The sequence below is a fragment of the Globicephala melas genome, chromosome 5 (assembly GCF_963455315.2).
Source record: "Globicephala melas chromosome 5, mGloMel1.2, whole genome shotgun sequence".
Classification (NCBI taxonomy): Eukaryota; Metazoa; Chordata; class Mammalia; order Artiodactyla; family Delphinidae; genus Globicephala; species Globicephala melas.
Genome location: NC_083318.1, coordinates 9,990,588 through 10,011,130, shown reverse-complemented (window position 1 = coordinate 10,011,130; position 20,543 = coordinate 9,990,588). Strand labels below are relative to the sequence as shown.

The following is a 20,543-nucleotide window of genomic DNA, read 5'->3' as shown; positions in this document are numbered from 1 at the left end:
AGACATCATCTTTATCTTCTAGGGTTTCACTCAAAAAATACGAACTCTATCTTCCAAAGTTGTTCACTATATAATATCTTTGAAAAGATGATTAAGGACACTGGGCAGACAGTGCCAGCACCTCATTCACAGGAGGGACAGAAGTGTGAGAAATCCATGGTCTGATTTATCTTCTACCCAGAGGACTTCTATTAACATTTCTTGAAGAAGTTATGGTGGTCTTTGCCGATATATTCTTTCAGCCTTTGAATGTTTGATAAATACTTTTTGCCCTTTTGTCTTTTAAACTTACAACTCCCTATCTTCTAGCATGCCTTATTTCTGACAAAAAATATACTATCATTCTTATAGTTTTCTTTGAGAGAAATGTAGCTTTTTTTCCCTTTGGTTGATTTGAAGATTTGCTCTTTATAACCGTTTTTAAGCAGTTTGATTTTGATGTGCCTTGGTGTAGGTTCCTTTGTGTTTCATTTTGGAGTGTCCTGAGTTCCTTGGATCTGTAGCTTTCTAGTTTTAGTCTAATTTGGAAAATTTTGGCCATCACTTCTTCAAACATTTTTCTCTCCCACCTCTTTCTCCTCCCCACTGGGGAATGCCATTATATGGATATTAGGTCACTTGAAGATATCCTGGCCCTTATTGATTATCTGTTCATTTGTTTCTTTGTTTTTCCTTTGTTTTTCATTTTTGGTAATTTCTGTTTCTATGTCTTCAAGAGGCTGGTAAGAATAGGAACTATTCTCAGCCCTATGTAATACACAGGTAATGTTTCCATTAATCTTTGACCCCACCTTGGGGATTTTCCTCAAAGGCATGTGCTAAAGAGGACTCATCTGTAGACTTAAGAGCTTCTCTCTGCAGATATGAAAGCTCCTCATTCTCTCTTCTCTGATATTCTTTCTTCCTGTGGACTTTAGCCTCCTTGGTCTGTCTGGATTCCCAGCTTCATCCCCTTTTCTCAGGGAGACTACGGGGCTTCACCTGGATACCTCTCCTACCATGGCCTTCAAAATACAATTGCAAGGACAATTGTAGAGTTCGTCTTGTTTCTCATCTCTCAGGGATTAATGTCATTCATTGCCTAATGTCTAATGTCTTGAACACGGATGTTTCATACATTTTGTCAAGTTTTTAGCCATTTCAGGTAGGAGAGTAGATCTATTTCTTGTTACTCCATCTTGGCTGGAGGACAAGTCTCCTGGGATCTTTCTGATCCCAACTGCTTTTGGTTAGGTTCCCATGAAGTGGAATGTGAGACACGGATTTGAGTAAAAGTGACTTTTTCATGAACCATGTATCTGGGAAAAAAATCGACTTTAAGGGAATAAATGTAGCAGTGAAATGTTGAACAAAGTTGTAGTCTCAGATGAGGCATAATCTTGGCCTGATCCACAGGATTAGGGCTCTGGAGCATAAATCACATTGCAGTGTTTCCTCCTATTTACATAAGTGGGCCAGCTTTGTGTCCTTTCTGTCGATCATAATCTGTGGTCACTGCAAAGGGAGGGGAGCGTGTCCTTCCAGTCACTGATTTTGTTATCACGACAAGAAAGATTCTTTAGAGAAGTGGGAAAGGATGGGAGGGACTGTTGACTGTTAGTAGTCAAAACTAATAGCAGGGCTTCCCTGGTGGCGCAGTGGTTGAGAGTCCGCCTGCCGATGCAGGGGACATGGGTTTGTGCCCCGGTCTGGGAAGATCCCACATGCCTCGGAGCGGCTGGGCCCGTGAGCCATGGCCGCTGAGCCTGCGCTTCCGGAGCCTGTGCTCCGCAACGGGAGAGGCCACAACAGTGAGAGGCCCGCGTACCACCAAAAAAAAAAAAAAAACTAATAGCAACAGAGAAATAAATGTGCCATCAAAGTAGAATATTTGGGGGCTTCCCTGGTGGTGCAGTGGTTAAGAATCCATGTGCCAATGCAGGGGACACAGATTCGATCCCTGGTCTGGGAAGATCCCACATGCTGCGGAGCAGCTAAGTCCGTGTGCCACAACTCCTGAGCCCATGTTCCACAACTACTGAAGCCTGCACGCTCAGAGTCCGTGCTCCACAACAAGAGAAGCCACTGCAATGAGAAGCCCGCGCACGGCAACGAAGAGTAGCCCCCGCTCGCCGCAACTAGAGAAAGCCCGTGCGCAGCAACAAAGACCCAATGCAGCCAAAAATAAATAAATAAATTTAATTAATTAATAAGAAACAGAAAAACAGGGCTTCCCTGGTGGCGCAGTGGTTGAGAGTCCGCCTGCCGATGCAGGGGACACGGGTTCGTGCCCTGGTCTGGGAAGATCCCACATGCCGCGGAGCGGCTGGGCCCGTCAGCCATGGGCGCTGAGCCTGCGCGTCCAGAGCCTGTGCTCCGCAATGGGAGAGGCCACAACAGTGAGAGGCCCGCGTACCGCAAAACAAAAAAAGAAAAAAAACCCAGAAAAACAAAGTAGATATTTGGACAGGAAATCGTATCATCTACCATATACACAATAATGTATGTATATGTGTGTATATATATATATATATATATAGTGATTGACAATACTAGACTTTACGCCGAATGTTTCCATTTATATAAAGCTAAACATAATCATAATGGAACCTCATCTGGATCGGAGAGCATATGTGACTCATTTTTCTGTAAAGGGAGAAGCTAATTAACCCAACATTCACATTAGTTATTACCTCTTGTTTGTTGCTGGTGAGGGAGGACAATTCTGAAAAAATCTTCACTTTCTTAACCTCTATGGGGGAAACAAAGATATTTATTTTATCACGGTCCTTTAAACTGTCTGAATACTTTATATACACAAGTACATCCTTGCTCTCTTGGACTGCAATTCAGCGTGTGGCAGGTGACGGGAGAAACGAATCGACTCTGGCTTTTCAACAAATGCGCACTAAGATACGAGTAGAGTAGAACCCGTTTAACTTTCAATAGAGACACAAGGGTACACTCAGCAAGAATGAGGATTCAAATTTAAGGAATTAAGTAAACATCACAGGATTTCATTTAGATTGTTAAAAGGCAATAATAGCAAACACCATCGTCAAAGACTATTGCCTCAATTTCCCGCACTGAATTGGAAGTCCAAGTGCATATAATATTTTAAAAGCATAGATTTGATATGTAAAATTTCATTTAAAACAATATTGTTAGATAGCTAACATAGCTGTAATTGTAAATGATATTCTGAGTATACTGTTTACTTAAGTTAATCTCATAGTAATGTATCTAAATTGTGTGTTGGAATGAATGAACTTTTCCGTTTTGAATGCCCGTACAGGGAAGTGACTTTAAATAACTTTCATTTGTTTTTCTCTTATTCCTACAACTTCAATCACAACTCTGAGTTCTCTTTTCAAATCAGCATGAACTTTTATATATCCAATTTAGTGAATGCTAAAGCTTTCAGCTTATTTTCAGGAAAAGGAAGAGACGTGAAATTAAAATACATTTTTGAAAATCAGCCATTATTTCTTATTGATACTTTCAGACTGTTTCACATAATGTTCTAATTTAGTGTCTTTCGAAACAAAAACTTTGTAAGAAATGCAATTTACATTGCAGCCTAGTGCCTATGACTACATAGAGACACATAAAGAAACATAATCAAAGCACAAGTTTCATATAGCACTTCTTGGCTTCACTACATGTGATTTATACATCTGGTATTTATTGATGCATTTTCTGTTTTATAACCTTTTATGCTTAGGGAAAACTAGGTAATATATGTCAAATCCACAGTTTGAAAAACATGAATTTAATAAATGCCAGAAACCAGAATATTGTTAAGCAAGATGGGTTTTAAATTGCTTTTGCACTTTTATTATCAACTACAATTGTTCATCCAAAGGATGGACTAATTGCTGTTTCTTTGGAAGAAAAATCTTTCTTCGTAAAGCGTATCATTGCCCTTCTGAGTAGAATGACATTTGGGGCCTTAATTAATGAGTGGGTAATACATATTAGTGGGATTTAGTGAGATTCATTTTTAAACAATAAACAAAGATTCTACAAAAACTATTTCTTTTTCTCTTCAGAATATCAACAACAACAAAATAGCTTTTGGATCAATTTGCAGAATATAGAAGCAAATTCTGTGTCATTACTTTGGAATCCTATCCTTGTCTGCAAATAGGAACCCTTTTTATCCATCATAGGTACCTTATACAACCTATTATACTTTTAATGCCTTTTGATCACATTAAAATACCCAATTGTACCTCCAAGGGCAAAATTTTGCATAAATTGATATTTAACATTAAGGGTAGACTCCCAAATGAGTTAGAAAAAATAGTTTTGCAAATATTTACATCTGTTTTATCAGTGTTAAAGTAAGTATATTATCTTTCAAAGGGTTTATGAGCCACCATATTGGCTTAAATACCACATGCTGATATAACCATACTTACTATACATAAACACACATTATAACAAACACTTCTTTTGATTTATGACTTTTCTTTCCTTAGCACCTAGATCTCTGCCTGGTATATACTAGGTACTCAATAAATAGTTTTAATTAATTGAACACCATAATAGTCTTATATAATCATATTTTCATAAATTATGACATACATTAAATGTTATATTGACCAAGAGGAAATAGCCTTGCAAGAAAGTAAAAACTTCAAGAAAGAAGCAGTGCTATTTTAATGAGTTATTGATGAATTGCTCCAGGATAGCAGAAAAGCATTTATATACTGTAGCTAGTTTAAAGACAGGTGACCTTTTAAGAGATTAGTTAACCTTTCAGAAATTTTGGAGAGTTACTGTTTTGAAAGATAAAGGTCAGAGTAGAACTCAGAATGCAGTTGTTGCCTCCTGTGTTTGTTGCTATGCCTCTTAATTTCCAATAAATTAATTCAAAATGTAGAGTCTGTTCAGAAGTAGATCTAGTTTTAAGATGAAAGAATGGTATTGGTTCACATATTTGTCAGGTACTAGAAATGAATAATCACAATATGAAAACTCAAAATCCTAACTTATTTATGAATTTCACCTTTAATCTCATTTAGTGCTAAAAAGTTACTAAGACAAAATGTGTTTGATTAAAAAAAAAAGCACGATGCTTCTGGTTATTGTTTCTCTTTAAGAAAAATTCATTTCATCTTTCATTTCACCCCAAAAATCTTTTTTTTTTCTGGACTTAGTGTTCATAATTCTTTTCCTATAAGTCTTAAACCCAATGTTTACATATTTCCTTAGATGTGTTAACACCAAAAGGAAAATAGAGCAGAGTGTTTAGAAAAAAGTAGTATAAAATAGCATTTCTGTGCCAAGCTTTCAAATACTTGAAATACTTTAGGAAATAACATAAAAATATTTTAACATTTATAGATTTTGGTCAGGTTGTGATAAGTAAAGGATCATTAACCTGACCTACATGCTCTCTTTCTTCTTTGTAGTTTCCTATGTTCATATTTTAAAATGCATACAATTTGCTTCTTGACCTATTCATTTCAAAAGAAACCACCTTCTAGTTTGAAAATGAAGAAAATGTATTTTTCTGCTAGATTTGATGATATGTACAAAGATGTCAAGCCAATTTTATATTACCTAAACGTATAACTTAGTTTCTGATGTTTTATTCATACTCAACTGTGAAACAAATATAGATCATACAGTGCCCAGACTTAAGAAAACATAAAAAAATCAAAGGGTAAACATCATATTGTAACAACAATAGTCCTATTTGAATAAGCTAGCACTATTTTGGAGATGGCAATGAACATACTGATAGAAATTTCACCTATTCAAAAATCCGTCCATATTTTTACAATAAATTGTGCTTTATATGATAATTATTATTCACCAGTTCTCATCATTTCAACATCAGTGTAGCCTTAAAAATGAACAAAACCTTGATTGGTGTTTGAATCGTCTGGATTCATTAAACAAGCACAGGGAGGAAAAGAGAAGAAAATTGAACTTGGGTGAAGGATATTTTTAATAAATAAGAGGTTTCTTTCAGTCTAATTCAGGATTGACTTTATTATTGTGCTATGCGAAAGTCTCTTTGAGTGGTGGGATATTATTAAAAACACAGGTATAATCCTATTGGTACACAATGCTGTGAGAAGGCCATATTGAGGGCAACTGCCAAATACATCTCTCATGTTAAAAAGTCAGGAGGTAGCTCCTGGTTTAGTAACCAGATTCTTTCATCTAACAATTGTGATATTTCTGAGTGTGAGTACTTTGTGCTTCTGGGCCAAGATGACTGCTGTATTGTCTGAAATTACATCACATTCTAGGAAGCTGAATAGAGGGATGGACGAAGACAAAGTGGCAAGTTGGTCCACCATATGTCTCTAACCCTCAGTATACTATTAATGTGCAATGTACTCAATTTTAGTTTTTGTTTCTATTTTTGAACATGTCTAATTATTTTTCATGTTTAATATGTTATGATTTTCTCAGGAGTCCGCTGAAGACCAGAGGAAAATATCTTAAAATTTTCTTTTCTTTTTAGTATTAAAATAAAATTCATTGGGGCTTCCCTGGTGGCGCAGTGGTTGAGAGTCCGCCTGCCGATGCAGGGGACTCAGGTTCGTGCCCCGGTCCGGGAGGATCCCACATGCTGCGGAGCGGCTGGGCCCGTGAGCCATGGCCGCTGAGCCTGCGCGTCTGGAGCCTGTGCTCCGCAACGAGAGAGGCCACAACAGTGAGAGGCCCACGTACCGCAAAAAAAAATAAAATAAAATAAAATAAAATAAAATTCATTGTATGTTACAATTACTTGTATGGGTTGACTGGATCCTCTTATAAATCTCAAATACATTATGTGTTCTTAAATTATTTTTTGATGTCTTGAAACCTTTTGCTGTTATCATCTTAGAAATTATTTCATCACTCATCAGTTATTCTAAACCATGCTAAAAAAATACTCATATGAAGAGATGCTAATGTCACCAGGTTATTCAGTTGCTCCAGATATTGCATTATTATTTCAAGACGGTGCAAAGGAAACTAATTGATAGTCTGCTTTTAGCTTTCATTGAGCACAACTGAGAATTTGGAGTTTCTCATTTTCCGCCCATAATGGCAAAGAGAAGAAAACTGGTGAGGTTAGATGTTTTGTAACTATTAGAATATAAATACAAGAAGACATATAATTGTCTAGAACTACACTGTCCAATATGGTAGCCACTAATAGCCACATGTGGCTTGTGAGCCCCTGAAATGTGCTCAAATTAGAATGTTTATTAAGCATAAACTACACACCATGTTTTGAAAACTTTGTATGAGAAAACAAAGCAAAATATCTCATACTTTATATTTATTTCATTTTGGAATGATAATGTTAATATTTTGATGTATTAAAAATATATTATTAAAAATAGCTTTGGGGGGAGGGATAAATTGGAAAATTGGGATTGACGTATACACACTACTATGTATAAAATAGGTAACTAATAAGCACAGGGAACTCTATTCAATACTCTATAATGACCTGTATGGGAAAAGAATCTAAAAAGGGTGGATATATGTATATGTATAACTGATTCACTTTGCTGTACAGCAGAAACTAGCACAACATTGGAAACCAACTATACTCCAATAAAAATTAAAAAATTAGTTGCACCCATTTCTTTTTACATTTTCAATGTGACTCTTAAGAAATTTTAAAATCACACATTTGGCTCACATGATTTTATTAGACAGCACTGTCCTAGACACTAACAATGACAGTGAAATTGACCCTATAAATGCAGTCTCAGACTATGAGTTTTCAGACTACAATGTCCTAGTTAAATTTCCTCAAACTCAAGAATCAATTTGTAAAGTATATATTTCTTAGTAAATAAAATATATATGATATCCTCATCCAGGTAGTCATTCAGCAGAAAGGACTTCATCATACATTTCTAAAAGAATTGGACCATCCTCTTGCTGCAAGGAATAATGACAGTGTCCTTTCAGCCTTTATGACATTTGTGCTCCAAAATATACCTGATACAAAGAGGTTTACTATACTTATTTTTTTTAAGTTTTAAAAAATTTATTTTATTCAAGTATAGTTGATTTATAGTGTTGTGTATTATATTTATTTTTTATTAAAATTTCTAATAAAATTTTTTTTTACTATCCCTTCATTATTAATCTACATTGATGATAAAATGATTTTTTAAAAATTCAAAAGGACCTTTGGAGTCAGGTGGTAACTGGTGATGCGTTTCCTGGTATACTGAAGGTTAGGGGTTTTCACTGAGGGTAAAGGATTTTTTTCCAGAAGATGTCACTCAAAAATTCACATATTTCACTGTCCAGAATTTAATCATATCTCCTGGTAAGGTGGTTACCAGGAATTACAGTGTTCATTTTGAATGACTATGTGCTTAGCTAAAATACTTACAGGTTTTTATTTCTGAAGAAGTAGGAGAGAGTAGATACTGGGGTAGAATACACCAGTCTCTGCCAAAGACTCTATTCACATTTTTTCCTCCAATTGTGGCTTAGAAAATTTGACAAAAATGCTTAAATACTTATAGGCATGATTTAAACTGTATCAAGATCCAAAATTTGATACTCTTTACTTAAATGGGAAGGAAAAAATTACTTATTATTTGTTATTTTCTAAACCTTCTCTCAAGGGATTCTTGAGAGAATCCCTTCATTGTTGGAGTGAAGGGATTCTTAAACTTTCTGGTTAAGGTATCCTGATCTGTTATTATTTGAAGCAGTTTTTCTCTATCTTAAGCAGTCTCTTTATAGCCACCTCCTTCTCCCTATTCCAGAAGGCGTTTGAGTGTGAAAGTTTCTGCAACCCCTGGATGGAGGAGAAGACTCCGTAACATAATATAGAACTTTTTTCTTTGACCTTTAGTTGGACTCAGCCGCAAGATTGTTGGCTTCAGTGGTCTCCAAATTGCTTGTACTTGTATCTGTCAAGATGACCACTGATGAAATTTTCCATTCTCTTGTTGGGTGAGTGCCCAGTGCTTTTCCCTGCCAAACCCAGTTTTAATCACACAGATTTGGCAGACTCTTCTTGAGTTTCAGCCAGGTCCTCCACCTGGGACCTGTGTTAGGATGTCCATTGATTATCACCCTTTAGGGTAAGGACGTCTCTTCCTTTCATGACACACCTATGGATCTCAACTCAGCCTTGAGGTATGCTGGAAATTTGTGGTTCATTTTCCTGATGAATAGAACTTGTAAAAACTTCTGGAGTACTACTCTGGTTCTCTCTTAGCCTGCCATGTCATGCCATCATTTTTAGTTTGTTTTAGACCTTCTGGCTTAATTTGGGAATGCTTGCTTAGTGGACAACCCATACAAAATTCCAGAAGTTAATAAGGGTACAGTCTCTTAGCTTTCTATTCCAAATTATGTAACATCTCACTTTCTAGGATTTTGTCATGGAGGATAGGAACAGGAACATATTTGCCTGATAATATGATTTCCCTACAACTATCCCCCCATTCTCTTTCTGTCCTTCTAGGGACAGGCATGCTCTATTTTACTTTTCCTTTACATCTGGTGGAGACCAGCTCTGTGTCATCATAGCCTTCTCCTTCCCCAAGTTGAATTCATCTCTCACATTCCTTGCAATTAAAAAAAAATCACTGAGCAGGTAGGTGGTAAAACCTTAGCTAGAAAACGAAAGTGATTACTTGAGAATATTTTAATCCCACTATGACATTACCTATAATTAATTAAATAAGATCACAAGCAACTAAGAGAAAGTAAGTTTTTTGTTTTTGACAATCTATAGCCAAGGCAATTGTTAGATGTTCTTTGGTATACAAAAAGTTGAAGACAGTACCTAACCTCAAGTCTCAAGTACATGGCCAAACAGTCATAGAAAGGATAAATATAAAACTCTTAGATGGCACCTGGAGTGTCAAGTGAGTTGATAGGAGATGAAAAGTACAGCCAATGATTTCTGACTGACACAGATCAGGCAGCACAAAGATGTTGATTGATATTCAACGGGGGCCATAAATAAGTGCCCATTTAGTTAAAGATAGAGTAGAATTGGGGGTTATTTGGATTAGATTGTGTTGCAGTTGATAACCAGTATTCATTCTATTAAAGATTACATTGGATACTTAGCTTTCATCAGGAATGTGTAAGAAATGGTATGTAAGTTATATCATTTGGTCCTGAAGGTTTTTGAGGATGAGTGCCATTTTGCAATGATGTGGAAGAACACTGATATGGCAGGGATCTGAAGGAAAGACTGAAGTAAGGAGAGACCTGGGGAAGACTACTGGGAATATCTAAGCATCAGGTAATAAAACTGGAATTAGTACAGTGGACAATAGCAATGTATTTGAGAAGTATTTGAATGCTGTAGTAGATGACGATAAGTGGTGCTGGGAAAACTGGACAGTTACATGTAAAAGAATGAAATTAGAACACTACCTAACACCATACACAAAAATAAACTCCAAATGGATTAAAGACCTAAATGTAAGATCAGACACTATAAAACTCTTAGAGGAAAACATAGGAAAAACACTCTTTGACATAAACCGCAGCAAGATCTTTTTTGACCCACCTCCTAGAATAATGGAAATAAAAACAAAAGTAAACAAATGCAACTTAATTAAACTTCAAAGCTTTTGCCCAGCAAAGGAAACCATAAACAGGACAAAAAGACAACCCTCAGAATGGGAGAAAATATTTGCAAATGAAACAACTGACAAAGGATTAATCTCCAAAATATACAAACACCTCATGGAGCTCAATATCCAAAAAAGTAATTCAATCAAAAAATGGGTGGAAGACCTAAATAGACATTTCACCAAGGAAGACATACAGATGGCCAAGAGGCACATGAAAAGATGCTCAGCATCACTAATTATTAGAGAAATGCAGATCATATCTATAATGAGGTATCACTTCACACTGGTCAGAATGGCCATCATCAAAAAATCTAGGAACAATAAATGCTGGAAAGGGTGTGAATGCTCCTGCACTGTTGGTGGGAATGTAAACTGATACAACCACTATGGAGAGCAGTATGGAGGTTCCTTAAAAAACTAAGAATAGAACTACTATATGACCCAGCAATCCCACTACTGTGCATATACCCTGAGAAAACCATAATTCAGAAAGAGTCAATACCACAATGTTCATTGCAGCTCTATTTACAATAGCCAGGACATGGAAGCAACCTAAGTGTCCATCGACAGATGAATGGATAAAGAAGATGTGGCACATATATGCAATGGAATATTACTCAGCCATAAAAAGAAATGAAACTAAGTTATTTGTAGTGAGGTGGATGCACCTAGAGACCGTCATACAGAATGAAGTCAGAAAGAGAAAAACAAATACCATATGCTAACACATACATATGGAATCTAAAAAATATAAAATAAATAATGGTACTGATGAACCTAGTGGCAAGGCAGGAATAAAGACGTAGACATAGAGAATGGACTTGAGGACACGGCGGGGGAGGGGGAAGCTGGGGCGAAGTGAGAGTAGCATGGACATATATACACTACTGAATGTAAAATAGATAGCTAGTGGGAAGCAGCTGCATAGCACAGGGAGATCAGCTCGGTGCTTTGTGACCACCTAAAGGAGTGGGATAGGGAGGGTGGGAGGGAGGCTCAAGGGGGAGGAGATATGGGGATACATGTATGCATATGACTGATTCACCTTGTACAACAGAAACTAACACAGTATTGTGAAGCAATTATACTCCAATAAAGATCTATTAAAAAAAAATAAAAAGGAATGATGGACAGCAGTGTTAGTCATAGCTGTGACTGAAACTCACACACGTTTCCTGGTTATGTGACCCTGGAGAATTTCTTCAACCTGTCTTCCTTGTTTTCTTACTTCAAAAATGAGAATAAAAAGAGCTGACTAACAGATCCATTGTCATGATTAAGAAAACTTTAATGAGAAAATTTAAGCATAATATCTAGAAAATTATAGAAGCTCAGAATGTTTTCAGTATTGATAATACTAGATAATTCAATGGAAATAAAAAAAGGAAGTGAGTCTTTGGATCTAAAATTAAGGCACCATGAGAATATTGATATCATGAATCATGAAGAGTAAGCAAACTTTTGAGATGGAAGTGGACAAAACGGCAGCCCAGCTATCCATTCCTCTACTCTGGGCTTACTCCCAGACCAGAAATGGGTTGTGAGGCATTATGCCCTGGACAGCCTGTTTATTTGCTTTCACTCTCCCCTAGAACAGGGATGAACATGGCCTTCTGCTCTTCGATTGTGTGTAACTCCCCTATGAATGCCAGAAAGTAAATTTGCCAAAGTATAATAGTTTGCTGTTGGGACAGTACAAAGAGGACAAGAAGGAAGTAGCTTTTATAAAAAGCTTTAAATGGATGTATTGACTAATTCTAGTTGATTTTAGATCCCTTCACAGAGAAATAGCCTTGGTTCTTCCCTTGATATATTGACATTGTTATATACCTTTAGAAAATATCCCTCAGAAAAAATGTCATCAGTCTATCTTCACCTCCTTCAGTTCCCATATAATCCAGAACAGCTTGTAAAAGCTCATCTGTAGTTTTTGTGACAAAAACATCACCCTCTGAATCTGGAAAATTCTCTCAAACATGTCGTTTAGATGGCAGATTTTACCTTAGAATTCTCTGCTGTCTTGGACTTAAGTAGAGGAAAGCTTGGAAGCTAAGGTAGTCATTATTCCCACCCCCAAGCACAGTTGCTTAGCCCAGGCCTGGACATCTGACTCAAACTGGGCAAATCAACACCGTTTCCCAGGATAGTGACCTGTACTCCCTTCCTGGTAGCAGTGATATGAGGAGCTTGTTTTTGATAGTCCTGGTTTGTGCCATGTTGATGAAGCTAGTCTGCATAAAAAGAAGGAACGTCTAGACAAAGGAGAGTAGTAAGAGTAAAAGGGGATGGGGAAGGGGGCAAGGGATGAAGGAGAGAAAGATGAACAGAATGATGGAAGAAGGGGGGAAGAGAAGGAGAGAAGAAGGGGGAGACGTTTTGTGAAATTCCCTTTTTGCTTAAGAACATATCAAATTAGTGTTATCCCACTTGTAGTTCAATAAAAAAGTTTTCACAATTACATCTCATCTTTCTGGAATTTATATTCCTACAGTGCCCATGATGACTTTTAAATGACCGTTTAGCTAACATCTTTATTGCTGAGAGATTGATATACTATTTTTTTTTCAAATTAAATTCACAGTTTTGTTACAAAGAATTACTAAGCTCTGATATCAAATACTGATTCAATATTTATCATGTGAATAAATGATTATTCACCTCAAATACTGACCTGGGATCTGCATTTGAAAACAAGTTGAAATAAGGATATTGCAGGAATTTTTCTCTCTCTCCTTTTGTAAATCAGCCTTTCTGAATATTTTCTAACTAGCTTTTCCATACTTTGTGTCTTATGTTCTGAGTCTAACTTCTGAATTTCATATTAGCAAGATAATTTAACTTATGTGTTTATACAGACTATCAACACCTTATCTCTGATTTTCAAATTAAATAGTGTTCTGAAATAATCATGCAGTAAATTTGTAGCCTGCATATGAATCTCTTTGAGTTAGTAAAAAAATGTTAAAAGTTGTAGTGTTACTAAGAAAAAAATATCAAGTAGCTTGTTTTCTATTTTTTATTACAATTGTAATTTTGTCACCTGGGGTATTTTTTTTCTCCCAATTAGTAGCACATCATGATTTTAAGAACTAAAAATAGAAAAGAAGAAAAAGTAAAAACCTGACTATAGCTTTCACGTATTGAAAAATGTCACTGGTGGTCATTCCTAGCATGTAATATTAAGGAAGATGAAAATATGTTTTTTTATTAAATGTAATACTATTGTTACTAGAAGTGAACTAATTCTTACAAATAAAGCATAGGTTGATAACTCAGCTAAGCACTTCTTATTTGATTAAAATGTTACTTTCTTATTTTCTTTTTACTTTAGTCATTCTTTTTTCCCCCTTACTCCTTCCCTCGCTTCCTACTGCCCTTCATCCCTCCTTAATTCCATCCAAAACTGGTTCTTGACTATAAGCAACTTGTAAAGCAAGAAATTTGGAGTTAAATCAGAATAATTAAAGGGTTTAAGTAAGAGATTGGTAAAACAAGTTTGGCGACTGGGTGAAGGATGGATTGAATGGTGGGTTTAACATAACTACCAAGTCTAGGGAGACCAATTTGAGGTTGTTTCTGTAAGATAGGTGAGATGGTGGCCAGAGTAAGACAGCAACAACAGACACTGAGAAAATTAAATAACATTGGGAGAAATTTGGGAGGTAAAATTGATAGAAATTAATAACTGTGTTAGGAGTTAAGAGCATGGAGCCAACGATCCCAAAGTTGATACCTTAATGAACAGTGACTTTTGCTGTCATAAGGAACATAAGTTTTGAAGGTAGAGTGACCCATAAATGTACATGGGAACATGACAATAGATGTTTAATAAGATTTAGACAGAAGATAAATATTTTATAGACCGTGGAAATAATTGAATACCCTATGTATGTTTGGAGAAGACAGTATACAGAATACTGAGGACCAAGGGCAAGACAGGATAGGAAGGGTCAGCTGTGCTCCCAGTAAAGATTTTATCACATATTTTGTTTCTCTCTATATATGACAAGTTTATGTTGGCTTGATTCTAGAGTTAAGCTCAAAGTTTAGTGCATATTATTAATCTGTGTCAAGTAAACAAGTGGGATACAAAACCATATTAGGACATTAGTGGAAAAACAGAGCTATAGTGCTAGGCACTTAAGTTGAAGTCATATCACTGAACAAGTGACACAGCCACTGCAGCTCTTGTCCTAGAACCGAATAATACTAGTGTATAGAGCTGAAAAAATGTGATCAGATATTATGAGTTGAAAGAGGCCACACAGAGGAATCAATCAACTTTTCTATCTACTCCCAGAATCCCTACAGAATTCTGACAAATAGCTAACCAGTTTGTATTTTATTTCTAGAAAACAAGATCTACTATAGAAAAGACTTCCTTCTGATTATAAACTAGAAACCCCATCTGAAAACAAAGTGAATGCAATTTGCTGAAACTTGTTTTTGATAAGCTCATGTTGACTACTGAATCAACTATGGAAGGACTAAAATTACTATGAAACAGGGAAGAGAGAGAATATATTATAAATTCCCAACACTTAAAATGGACTTTTCTTGAGAATGCAAACATGGTTCCAGTATAGTTTTCAAGATACATAATGCAATGCTGAATTTCATATTTACTTTTAGCCTAGTCTATGTAAAATACTGAACATAATTATGTTATATTTAATATAAAATATTGACTATTTGATCTTTATATAACGCCACATAATAATTTAGAAGCCCATCATATGCCTAAATCTGTGTTAATATATGCACATTTAAATGTATTTACAAATCAGAAACTTTCAATAAACTATTTTGACATGTAAAGAAATTTAATATAAAATAATATCATTGGGCAATAGTCAAGGAAATTTGCTTACTAAATTGCTAAAGAAATTCATAATAAAATATGCCTTCCTTAAAAGGAAATTTCCTTGGAAATTAGATCATTAGATTGTATCATAATGAGTCTCCATAAATATATATCTTTTAGTGTAGAGTATTTTAAAAACAAATGCTTTCAACCTGTTTCCTGCTGTTATGTTTCATATACATCTAGATCTTTGGGGCTGCGAATATATGACTGAAGTATTGAAATCCATAACTTTATATATATTTTAATATCTTGGTCATGAACATGAATGAAAGTTTACAAGTCTTGTATATTAACATTAAAGTCATAAACTGTGTGAAGAACAAAAGTAATTCTTCATCACAAACATGTATATTTTAATTTGTTCATAGTTTGCAGTTTAATTAGATATACATATAATTTATTGGTCACTATACACAAAACTATACAAGAAAAACATGTTTTAAAAATTTTCACTAGTTTTACATTGGGCTTCTTAGCTCACTGGAATCAATATTTCAGCTTCTCTTCACTTCTCATATCTAGATTATACAGACAATAGAATGCACTGGTTGGGGTGAAAAACAAAGAAATATCTGGGTTTAATTAAGGACTCTAGTGCATCATTTAAGTGATATAGTGAATGATTATGAAATTTTGCTCAGTCAGTCCTAGAAATGTTCAGATATTTACCAATTTAAACCAAAATACTTTTTCCCATTTTGATAGAGAACTGTACTTAATGGCCACTGTGGTAATGACTGTGGTCATGTCCTCAACTAGATTTAAAGGTTGAATCAGCTATAATATAATAATTAATTTATGGCATATGTAGATTGATTGAGTAAATAAAATGATTATATTTCTATGTTATGTATACTTCATATTAATTCAGTAGGAATTAGAGTAATATATCTAACAGCAGACCATCCTGCTTTTATCTTTTATATGTGTGGAATCTTGTTAATCCAATGGTTTTTACGTTTTTCAGTTTTAATATATTCAGAGTTTACAGAATTCTCACTTAACAAATATCTATTTCCTGGTCTAAGTAAATCTACCTAAATTAACCTTATGAAATATATGTTATTTTCTTATCCCCATTTTACATGTGAAGAAACTAAAGATCAGAGAGCTTAAGTATCTTGCCCAACGCCACAGACCTGTAAAATGGAAGAAAAGACTCTAAGAATAGTTCTTTTAAATTCGTATCTAGTACTACTTCCACAATTCTGCTGCCTTGGTAAAGTAATTTTTGTGAAAGTCATATTAAAATTAGAATGCTAAATTATTAATTTATTATAAATAATAATATCACATGAAAAAAAATTACTAGTTAATAAATTCTTTCTTTCCCTAGTAAAGACCCAGTTTTTCTTTTCTTTTTTTTAAATTAATTAATTAATTTATTGATTTTTGGCTGTGTTGGGTCTTTGTTGCTGCGGGCTTTCTTTAGTTGCAGCAAGCAGGGGCTACTCTTTGTTGCGGTGCGCAGGCTTCTCATTGTGGTTTTGTTGCGGAGCATGGGCTGTAGGTGCGCAGGCTTCAGTAGTTGTGGCTCACAGGCTCTAGAGCACAGCCTCAGTAGTTGTGGCGCACGGGCTTAGTTGCTCCACGGCATGTGGGATCTTCCCGGACCAAAGCTCAAACCTGTGTTCCCTACATTGGCAGGCAGATTCTTAACCACTGCACCACCAGGGAAACCCCCAGTTTTTCTTTTAATGACCCTGGAGTATTAAGTTTCAAGAGCTGTTTTCATGAGACTCTCAGTAATTTAAATTTTCATTTTTGCATTATAGAGATGCAAGTCAGGCCCATGTATTGTGTACTATGGCAAATAAATTGGTATAATGTTTTAGGTGTCTTGAATTTCTCCTCAAATTATATTTTTTAAAGTAATACTTACATATTGGTCAAAAGTCATTCTTCTCTCAGCCTCTGTGAATTCTAAAACACACAGTTTAAGGGTTGAGATTATGCACTGGGTGTGATGGTTAATTTCATGTTAATTTGACTGGGCTAAGGGATGCCCAGGTAGTGGGTAAAACATGATTTCTGAAAAAAAAAAAAGAGAGAGAGAAATCAATATGTAGAATACTACCCAGACAATGAAAAAAAAAAAAAAAAAGAAAAACATTATTTCTGGGTATGTCTGTAAAGGTGTTTCCAGAAGAGATTAGCATTTAAGTTGGTAGCCTGAGTAAACAATAACACCCTTACCAATGCAGGTTAACATCATCCAGTTTTTCTAGGGCCTGAAGAGAACAAAAAGATGGAATAAGGGCTGATTTTCTCTCTGGTTGAACTGGGCATCCATCTTGTCCTGACCTTGAACATTGGCACTCCTGATTTTCAGGCCTTCTGACTCGGGCTGAATTACAACACTGGCTTTCCTGGTTCTACAGTTTGCAGGTGGTAAATCATGGAAGGTCTCAGCCTCCATAATTGCATGAGTCAATTTCTATAATAAATTCCTCTCTGTCTCTCTGTATATACGTATCTCCTTTGTGTTCTGTGGAGAACCCTGGCTAATATACCAGCTCCTACAATTGTATTTTGCTGTGATTTAAAACTTTTTCATTGTTCTTAGAATTATTTATTGATGTTTATTAATATTTGATGGGGTTGTTAATCTCTAGTGAATTAGATTTTTAAAAAATACCACCTTCACCCATTTCTCCCACCTCCTCTTCTTTTTTTTTGGATCTAAGACACTTAAAATCTTTCAATTGGTTAAAAGATCTATTAGAAGCTTTTTAATAAAAAAAAAGTACAAAAAGCTTTTAAAAATATTTCATATCCCCCTTGTGGAAAATACAAACTTTTATCATAATATTTATTAAAATAAAGCTCAAGAAAATTGAGATTCTCTTATTTTCTCTAATTGTGAAATATTTTATACATTTTAATAGTTCGTAGTTAAATGTTGCAGAGCAAAAATGCTTCAAATGAAATGTTTTTAAATAGTTTTTTATTTCAGATGTTTTAAATATTTTGTATAGTTTCATTATTGGAATTAGTGACTTTTTAAATTATGAAATTCATAGGGAAATTTTATGGAAATTGCTATTTCATATATATATATATTACCTTGACATAATTCTTTGAATATCCCAAATTTATATTATAAGAAATTATGTAAAATATCTAATTTATCAGAAGTTAAATTCATTACCTTTTTAAAATTCCATCTTGTACTCACTGAAATTTATTCTAAACCACACGCATAGGTCAAACACATTCCCTAGAAATCCAGATAAGGAAAAGATTAAGTAAGTAACAGTTAAAAGCCTAATTAGTGTATTTCACCTTCATCATCAAACCTAAGGAGAGAAGTGATCAAAACCTTTTAATGGTCAGAAATGAGTGAGTTTGTAGGCATTATCTTTTGTTTAAAATAACTGTTTTCTACATTATTTCTGAAGGTCAGTTTTTGGCCTCATTTGGAAGAGGTTCAAAAATTTTAGATTTAAAAGAAAATTATAGAATGATATTTTTAAAACCTTATTTCACACATTTTTCATAATTGAAGTATATTAAAGTGGTAGAAACTAATTCCACAAAATTATTAAAAATAAGTAATCTAAACTTAATTGCAAAATTAGTCATGATTACATTTATATAGTATTAATTATTTTATTTTTTATGTTAACACATTGTTTTTAACATTTTTTAAAGCAGAATAATTTAAATTATATTTTCACATGGGAAATTAAAGCATATACTTGAAACCTGTAAAGACTCAAATTAAAATGAAAGAAATTATGAACAAATTCAAACATATTGATTTTTTTTTATGGGTAAAGCCCTAGAGCAATTTATTTTATTTATTTATTTATTTTTACATCTTTATTGGAGTATAATTGCTTTACAATGTTGTGTTAGTTTCTGCTGTATACTAAAGTGAATGTATATATATATCCCTATATCCCCTCCCTCTTGAGCCTCCCTCCCACCCTCCTTATCCCACCCCTCTAGGTGGTCACAAAGCACCGAGCTGATCTCCCTGTGCTATGCAGCTGCTTCCCACTAGCTAACTGTTTTACATTTGGTAGTGTATATATGTCCATGCCACCCTCTCACTTCATCCCAGCTTCCCCTTCCCCCTACTCCCATGTCCTCAAGTCCATTCTCTACATCTGCATCTTTATTCCTGTCCTGCAACTAGGTTCATCAGAACCATTTTTTTTAGATTCCATGTACATGTGCTAGCATACGGTATTTGTTTTTCTCTTTCTGACTTACTTCACTCTGTATGACAGACTCTAAGTGCATCCATATCACTACAAATAACTCAATTTTGTCTCTTTTTATGGCTGATTAATATTCCATTGTATATGTGTGCCACATCTTCTTTATCCATTTATCTGTCGATGGACATTTAGGTTGCTTCCATGTCCTGGCTATTGTAAACAGTACTGCAATGAACATTGTGGTACATGACTCTTTTTGAATTATGGTTTTCTCTGGGTATATGCCCAGTAGTGGGATTGCTGGATCATATGGTAATTCTATTTTTAGTTTTTTAAGGAACCTCCATACTGTTCTCCATAGTGGCTGTATCAATTTACATTCCCAGAAACATAGTGATATTTGAAAGACTAGATGATTTAAAATCAAAGAATCTTTTATATTAATCACTAACAGTTTTTGATTATTGGTAAAAGGCATTTTCATTTATGTAAATTAATTCATATAATTATCATAGTATTAATACTTCCCACATTTATAAAAGAGAAAATTAAGGCAAAATATAGTTATGGTCCAAGATAACTGTCATAGCCAGGATTTAAACATATGCTCTTTGTGCTGGTGTAAAAGTTTAAATCACTATGTTATGAGGTGGCTACCTCATATTTAACTTGATTGCCTAGAAAAGAGAAACACTATACCAGTTACAAAGAGTGAATTGATTCATAAGATTTACTTGCAATTTGTGACTGGCTAAACAAGTCTATTTCACTGGAGAGACAGATTCGAACAACTGCATGAAGTCATTACTCTTGCATTGATACATGTATATAAACACATACATATATACATTTTGTCCATTTGTTTCTATCAGGTTTCTGTTTATATGTGTGTACACAGTTGGTCCTCACTATCTGTGGGTTCCACGTCCTGGTATTCAA

General features: G+C 34.8%; 1 pseudogene; it reads right to left on the bottom strand.

Moving 5' to 3' along the window:
* LOC115863753 (large ribosomal subunit protein bL9m-like) overlaps window positions 1-17,854 on the bottom strand; it is a 36,376-nt pseudogene extending 18,522 nt beyond the window's left edge.
* Between the last annotated feature and the right edge of the window lie 2,689 nt (window positions 17,855-20,543).